Source organism: Pinus tabuliformis, chromosome 8 (assembly GCF_031772625.1).
Source record: "Pinus tabuliformis cultivar Carrire ecotype Pingquan chromosome 8, CPIR1, whole genome shotgun sequence".
NCBI classification, from domain to species: Eukaryota; Viridiplantae; Streptophyta; class Pinopsida; order Pinales; family Pinaceae; genus Pinus; species Pinus tabuliformis.
In genome coordinates, this window is record NC_142294.1 from 245,337,676 (window position 1) to 245,344,843 (window position 7,168).

At 41.6% G+C, this 7,168-nt stretch overlaps 1 pseudogene across 1 annotated transcript; it reads right to left on the bottom strand.

Annotated features, from left to right (window-relative positions):
• Positions 1–10: 10 nt before the first annotated feature.
• LOC149235054 (polygalacturonase QRT3 pseudogene) lies at positions 11–6,694 on the bottom strand (annotated as a pseudogene). The gene is made up of 3 exons (XR_016268252.1): positions 6,366–6,694; positions 6,038–6,274; positions 11–768 (listed from the first exon to the last, which is right to left on the bottom strand). The product of XR_016268252.1 is annotated as a polygalacturonase QRT3 pseudogene (transcript).
• Positions 6,695–7,168: the final 474 nt, after the last annotated feature.

Below are 7,168 nucleotides of genomic sequence, written 5' to 3' on the forward strand. Positions count from 1 at the left end.
TTTCAAATTTTCCTTCCAATTGAACAATGTCCACGCCCTTCCAAGAACCGCTAAACATATTATCTACAATGTTGACACCTGAAATCATTTTATTCTCTGATGATTTCAGCACTATGTTGGCGTCGCCTAGAAAGAAACTATCGGCAATATCCAGCTGCACGGGATCCTCTGCAACAATGGCAGTATAGTCCATATAACAACCGATGATCCTCGTCTGAGTGAATCCGCCAAGTTTCAGCTTGATTCCAACTCCTCCGAAACCAGTGGCTTTGTTATAACAGTGGACTCCCGTGAATATATTAGCCTCCCCGCTCACCAAAATCCCACAGCAGCCGAAAAAATGATGACATCCGTTACTGCGTTGTCGTTGCTCATGAGACTTATGCCCACGCCGCTGAAGTCCTTCTCGTCGGCGCTTCCGCCCGCGGTAATACGTTGCCCAAGGAAAGAATTCCGGATGAATGTCTCGTGTCCGCCCTGAACCATGATGCCAAACGACATGAAATGCGAGATATAACAATTAACGATATTGATTCTCAGGGAATTGACGACTAGAATTCCCCCGCCTCGAAAATTTGAATCTAGCATTAAATCCCGCAAAGTAATGTCTTCGTATGAGGCGATAGGCTGGAAACTGTACTTCGCGGCGGCCGCAAGCTCGGTTCCGTGGAGGTTTGTACTGAGCTTCGCATCTGTCGAGGACCATAGCTCGATCAAGTAACGGTCAGTTGGAAAATTTGCAGAAGCCCGCAGCGTTCCCCCATGAATCTGCACGCATGGAATCAATTAGTAATTAGTAATTCATGTCTCGATATATGCAATTTATTGAAATAAGAGCAGAGAAAGAAAGAATAGCAAGAACAAAATGAGAGAAGACCAAGAAATAGAAACTGAATGTGTATCTGTTTTATTCCAGAATGATTTTTCATCTACATGAACTTTCGATATATTCATGTCATTACCGTTACATAACTAAAAACTAAATTGGTTACAAAAACTGTTTGACTTTGTTAGTTTAACCAAGTTCGTTGTCAAACCAACAAACTCCACCTTGACAACAACTTTCCCATTCATCATCTTTCCTGCAAGCCAAGAGAAGCTAAACACCACCGCAACTTCTCTACTGTAATTGGCTTTGTGAATATGTCTGCACAATTTTCTCGTGTGTGGACCTTTTTAAGAGCTACTTTTCCACCATCGATCACATGTCTCAGAAAATGATATCTCACATCAATGTGCTTGGTTCTGCTGTGATAGGCAGGGTTTGTGGCCAAGTGAATAGCACTTTGACTGTCACAAAGTACACTCACTTTCTCCTGCGTTCTTCCAATTTCATCGAGCAAACCCTTTAACCAGATTGCTTCTTTACTGGCATCTGAAGCAGCTATATATTCAGCTTCGGTAGTGGACAATGCAACCGTGTCTTGAAGCTTTGACATCCAACTAATTGCTCCACCTGCAAGAGTAAAGATGTAACCTGTAGTAGATCTTCTTTTGTCCAAATCACCTGCATAGTCAGCATCTACATATCCGCAGACTGATCCTTCACTACCATTAAAGACGATGCAATGATCTTTTGTGCCTCTTAGATATCGAAGCACCCATTTCACTTCTTGCCAATGTTCTTTACCTGGATTTGCCATGAATCTGCTGACAACTCCAACTGCATGTGAAATGTCAGGTCTTGTAGATACCATCGCATACATTAAGTTGCCTACCGCATTTGCATATGGTACATGAGACATATACTGCTTTTCTTCATCAGCTCTAGGACTCAAAACCGAAGAAAGCTTAAAATGGGAAGGTAGGGGAACATTAACAGGTTTCACATTATTCATAGAAAACTTTTCAAGTACCTTCTCCACATACTTCTGCTGTGATAACCAAAGCTTACCATTTTTCCTGTCTCTGTGTATCTCCATGCCCAAGATATGTTTTGCTGCTCCAAGATCCTTCATATCAAACGCCCTAGAGAGTTGAGCCTTTAACCTGTTGATCTCTTCCATGCTTTTGCTTGCAATAAGCATATCGTCAACATACAAAGCTAAGATAATGAATATGCCATTGAAACTTTTGAAGCACACACAATGATCATACTCACTTCTTATAAAGTTCTGGCTCACCATGAAGGAATCAAACTTCTTGTACCATTGTCTAGGAGACTGCCTCAGACCATACAATGATTTCCTGAGCTTGCAAACTAATCTTCTGCTGCGACCTCGTACAAAACCTTCTGGTTGTTCCATATATATCTCTTCGTTCAAATCACCATGTAGAAAAGCTGTTTTAACATCTAACTGTTCTAACTCAAGATTAAGCAACGCAGTTAGTGCCAACACAGTACGTATAGAAACAAGTTTTACAACTGGAGAAAAAATCTCATGAAAGTCTATACCTTCAACCTGAGAATACCCTTTTGCTACCAGTCTCACCTTATATCTCTCGATACTACCATCAACTTTCCGTTTCAGCTTGAAGACCCATTTACATCCAACAACACTTCTCCCTTCAGGAAGCTCTACAAGATCCCAGGTATTGTTCTTGGCTAAGGAGTCCATTTCTTCTTCCATAGCCTTTTTCCATTTTTCGCTATCTGTATCATCTATCGCTTCCTGATAACAAGACGGTTCCCCATCTTCAGTAACCAAAGCAAAAGATGAAGTAGAATCTTCATACCTTTTGGGAGTTTTCCTTTCCCTTGTTGATCTTCTCAGAGTGACTGGTTGCTGAACTGGTTCAGAAACTTGCACTGGTTCAGAAGCTTCAACGGCTTCCTTTGTGTCTTCAACACCTTTGTCTCCAGAAGTCTCTCCTTCCTTTCGACTATCACCGAAAGATCTAGCCTCCAACTGAACTCGTTGACACGGCGATACCTGTTCCTGTTCAATTCTTTCAACATTTGATTTTAACAAAGAGGATTCATCAAATGTTACATCTCTACTAATGACTATCTTCCGCAATGTAGGATCCCACAACCTATATCCTTTCACTGCATAGTCATACCCAACAAAGACATAACATTTCGACTTTGGATCTAACTTTGAACGCTGGTTTTTCGGAATCAGAGAATAAGCATCACAGCCAAATATCTTCAAATGAGAATAGTCACAAGACTGACCTGTCCAGACTTCTTCAGGAATTTTACAATCAATCGCTACTGAAGGTGATCTGTTAACTAAATAACAAGCAGTAGATACTGCTTCTGCCCACAACTCCTTTTGCAAGTTAGCATTGCTGATCATGCTTCTGGCTCTTTCCATAAGAGTCTGATTCATACGCTTAGCAACACCATTTTGCTGAGGAGTATAAACAACAGTTTTGTGTCTAACAATGCCCTCATCCTTACAATATTGTTCAAACTCAACAGAAGTGAACTCACCACCATTGTCAGTTCTTAGACATTTAATAGATTTGCCTGTTCTTTTCTCTACCATTACTTTAAATTGTTTAAAGACATTGAATACATCAGCTTTCCTTTTTAGCATATAGACCCAAACTCTACGAGAGTAATCATCAATGAACGTTAAAAAATACAATGCACCTCCATATGACATAACAGGGGAAGGCCCCCACAGATCAGAATGAATGTAGTCTAAAACATCTTTACTATTATGATTGCCAACTTTAAATCTCTGTTTACACTGTTTCCCATACACACAATGTTTACAGAAATCTAAATTCAAGGATTTCAGACCGGGAAGAGATTTACGTTTCATCAGTATGTGAAGACCTTTCTTGCTCATATGACCCAAACGCTGATGCCACAAACGAGTACCTGCTTCTTCCTTTTCTGACGCAGCCGCTGCTTCACCGACCTGAGTACTTCCTTTTAACCTGTAAAGATTCCCGACCTTTTCTGCCTTCATAACCACAAGGGCACCTTTGAAGACCTTCAAGACGCCATCCTGACCTGTAAACTTATAACCATCTGAATCCAACACTCCCAAAGAGATTAAATTTTTCTTCAAATCAGGCACATGTCTAACACTAGTTAATGTCCTAACTGTGTTATCATACATCTTAATCCTGATATCTCCCATCCCAACAGTCTGACATGACATATTGTTACCCATAAACACAGAACTACCGTTTACATTTTCATACGAAGTAAACCAGTTTCTATGTGGGCACATATGATGCGAAGCACCAGAGTCTAACAGCCAGCTATCAAAACTATGAGAGACATTACATTCAGGTGAAGTTTCATCTATCATACACAATTCTTCAGCAGATAAAACTTCGTCTACAATACCTGAATCAGCCTGATTCGCTTCGTTCTTCAGGTTTTCGGATTCCTTCCATTTCCAACAGTCCTTCTTCAAGTGTCCAACTTTACCACAGTTCCAACATTTTGCCTTACACTTCTTGCCCTTCGATTTCGACCTGGAAGACCCCCTTGGTTTGTCTCCTCTTTCCTTTGAGCGTCCTCTAGCGACCATGGCTTCTGATGTAGTTGTATCGGTGCTGGATTTCCTTCGTACTTCTTCAGACAGAAGAGCTCCCACGACTGATTCAAACTTCAAAGAATCAGCAGAGCTGAAGCTGATTGAGGTTACGAAGTGATCCCATGATTCAGGTAGAGAACACAGCAAGGTTATGGCTTTATCTTCTTCCTGTATTTTGACTTCCATATCTGTTAATTGACAAATTAGTGTATTAAAAACATTCAAATTTTCTGCAACGCTTGAACCTTCTTTCATTCGAAGACTGTATAATTGTCGTTTCAGATAAATTCTGTTGGTTAATGATTTTGTCATATAAAGGTTTTCAAGTTTTTCCCACAAACCTGACGCCGTGGTCTCTTCAACGATGTTGAAGAGAACTTCATCCGCTAGACATAGCCGGATGGTACTGAGAGCTCGGGCATCCAAGTCCTCCCAGTCTGAAGTAGTCATGGTTGTAGGTTTCTTAGTAACCCCATCCAATGCCTTGTGCAACCCTTGTTGCACAAGCAGATCCTTAACCTTCAGTTTCCAAAGAGCAAAATTGCTCTTTCCGGTGAATTTCTCCACCTCGAATCTTGCATTCGACATCTTGGCCATTTTCCCTCCTTCCTAGGATTTCAGGCTTTCAAAAAAAAAATAACTTCCCCAATTCAAACAGAAAGACAAGTTTCAAATCCTTTGATTTCTTGCAAACCCTTTTGTTTTTCTAGTTTCACAACATTCGTGCAAAACCCTTGCAAACTTGTTCTTCTAATATTAAAAAAAAAACTACAACACCCTTTTCAATCTCTGCTGCTATCTTTAAAAAAAAATTTCTGCAAACTTTAAAATCTGAACAACCTTTTTTCTGCAAACTTTAAAATCTGAACAACCTTTTTTCTGCAAACTTTAAAATCTGAACAACCTTTTTTCTGCAAACCCGTCTTTTTTTTTTTTTTTTAAATTTCTGCCAAAAAAAAACAATACCCGGATTGCACAAGCAGCCAACTGCCGTCCTCAGGGTTCAACGTTTGGGCAATCGATCTTCCCGTCCGCAGGTTCACCACTTATCTTCAACGTTAGCAAGCAGCCAACTGCCGTCCTCAGGGATCCAGCTTTTCTGCTACCGTCCACAGGAGAATTACCGCCGTCCTCAGCTATCCAACGCGTCCTTAGGGATTCTGCCGCTCAGGGATCTTCGCACTGCAGGGGTTTTGACGCAGGAGAATTACAGCCAAATCATGCCGTCACGCTGTCCTTAGGGATCCGGATTCTTCAAGCCAAAAAACACGCCGTCCGTCCACAGGTTTATCACAGGTTCGCACTGCAGAGATTTTGTCCAGGCTCTGATACCACTTATTGAAATAAGAGCAGAGAAAGAAAGAATAGCAAGAACAAAATGAGAGAAGACCAAGAAATAGAAACTGAATGTGTATCTGTTTTATTCCAGAATGATTTTTCATCTACATGAACTTTCGATATATTCATGTCATTACCGTTACATAACTAAAAACTAAATTGGTTACAAAAAATTGTTTGACTTTGTTAGTTTAACCAAGTTCGTTGTCAAACCAACACAATTTACTCAAAGGGATTTGATTTCAGTTGATTACCAAAACATTGCTGCCTCTGCTTGCAGGCAGCTGCAGAGGTCCACTGATGAGGTAATTTCCTCCTTCGAGATGAATCTCTACGCCTCCGAGGTCGCGTACACCAGACATCGTCTGGTCTCTCGTGGCTACATTGAAGGCCGCGTTGATCGCGGCCAAGAGGGCCTTCCTGCTGTCCGTGGTTCCGGTGGGATCGGCGCCATAGTCTGTAACATACAATAAGCGACCATTCGACGGGACCTGCGCACCACCAACAAACAAAAAAACTCAATAAAAACTCATCAACGTTGCTCAAATTGAAGAAAAAAATGCTGCTATCTCCATTAATTACCTTGGAGTTGTCAGTCCTGGGTGCTGCAGCTAGCGACCGAGCCCGCTCCCAGCGAACAGCCGAAACCCTCTCTGCTTCAGCCCGATTGAAATACGTGGGAACATTGACAACCCGAGAATCCAGACTCTCCACAGTGTATTTCGAGTGGGATCTGAAGCAAGCACCAGGCTTGCATGATCTAAAAAGCCTGTGACCACCCACTTGTGATAGACTACCAAGAAACGCAATCACAGCCAAGATCGAAAGAATCCCGAGGCCTCCCATATCTCCGTTCACAGGCTGAGACACAGAATTAAAAAAAGAAATGCGGGCCTTATATTTGTCAGACAATATTTCCGGCAAGGGTCATTTTCAGAAGTTGCGTTAATTGATTTTCGGCTTTTCCTTCTGAAGGTTGTATGCTCGCCTACTTCTGCTTTCAGTGGCATCTCCGGTCATCTCAGACTATACAGACAGCGTGCCATGCGCAACCCACGAGGTATTTCCTTTGTTGGTTATCAAATGGCTCTGCTCCATGGCCTATCGGGTAAGTCTATTGGTGCACGCTGCGACTTTCTCGGAGCGAGATTTGAATTTTGGATTGAACTCAAACCCTTTTCTCAATACAGATCACTTGGACCCCTCTCCAATTTCCCCGCGGTCACGTGTACTTATGTTTTAAAAGTTGGACGCTACATTCAGTGTCAGATGGTCTTCATTCCAAATGAAGGTAAGATTGTAATATCTATAGTAAATGATCTCACGGGGGTAATTAAATTGCGAAAGTAGAGGAAAATTTTGAAATACCGGGATACTTCAATTTT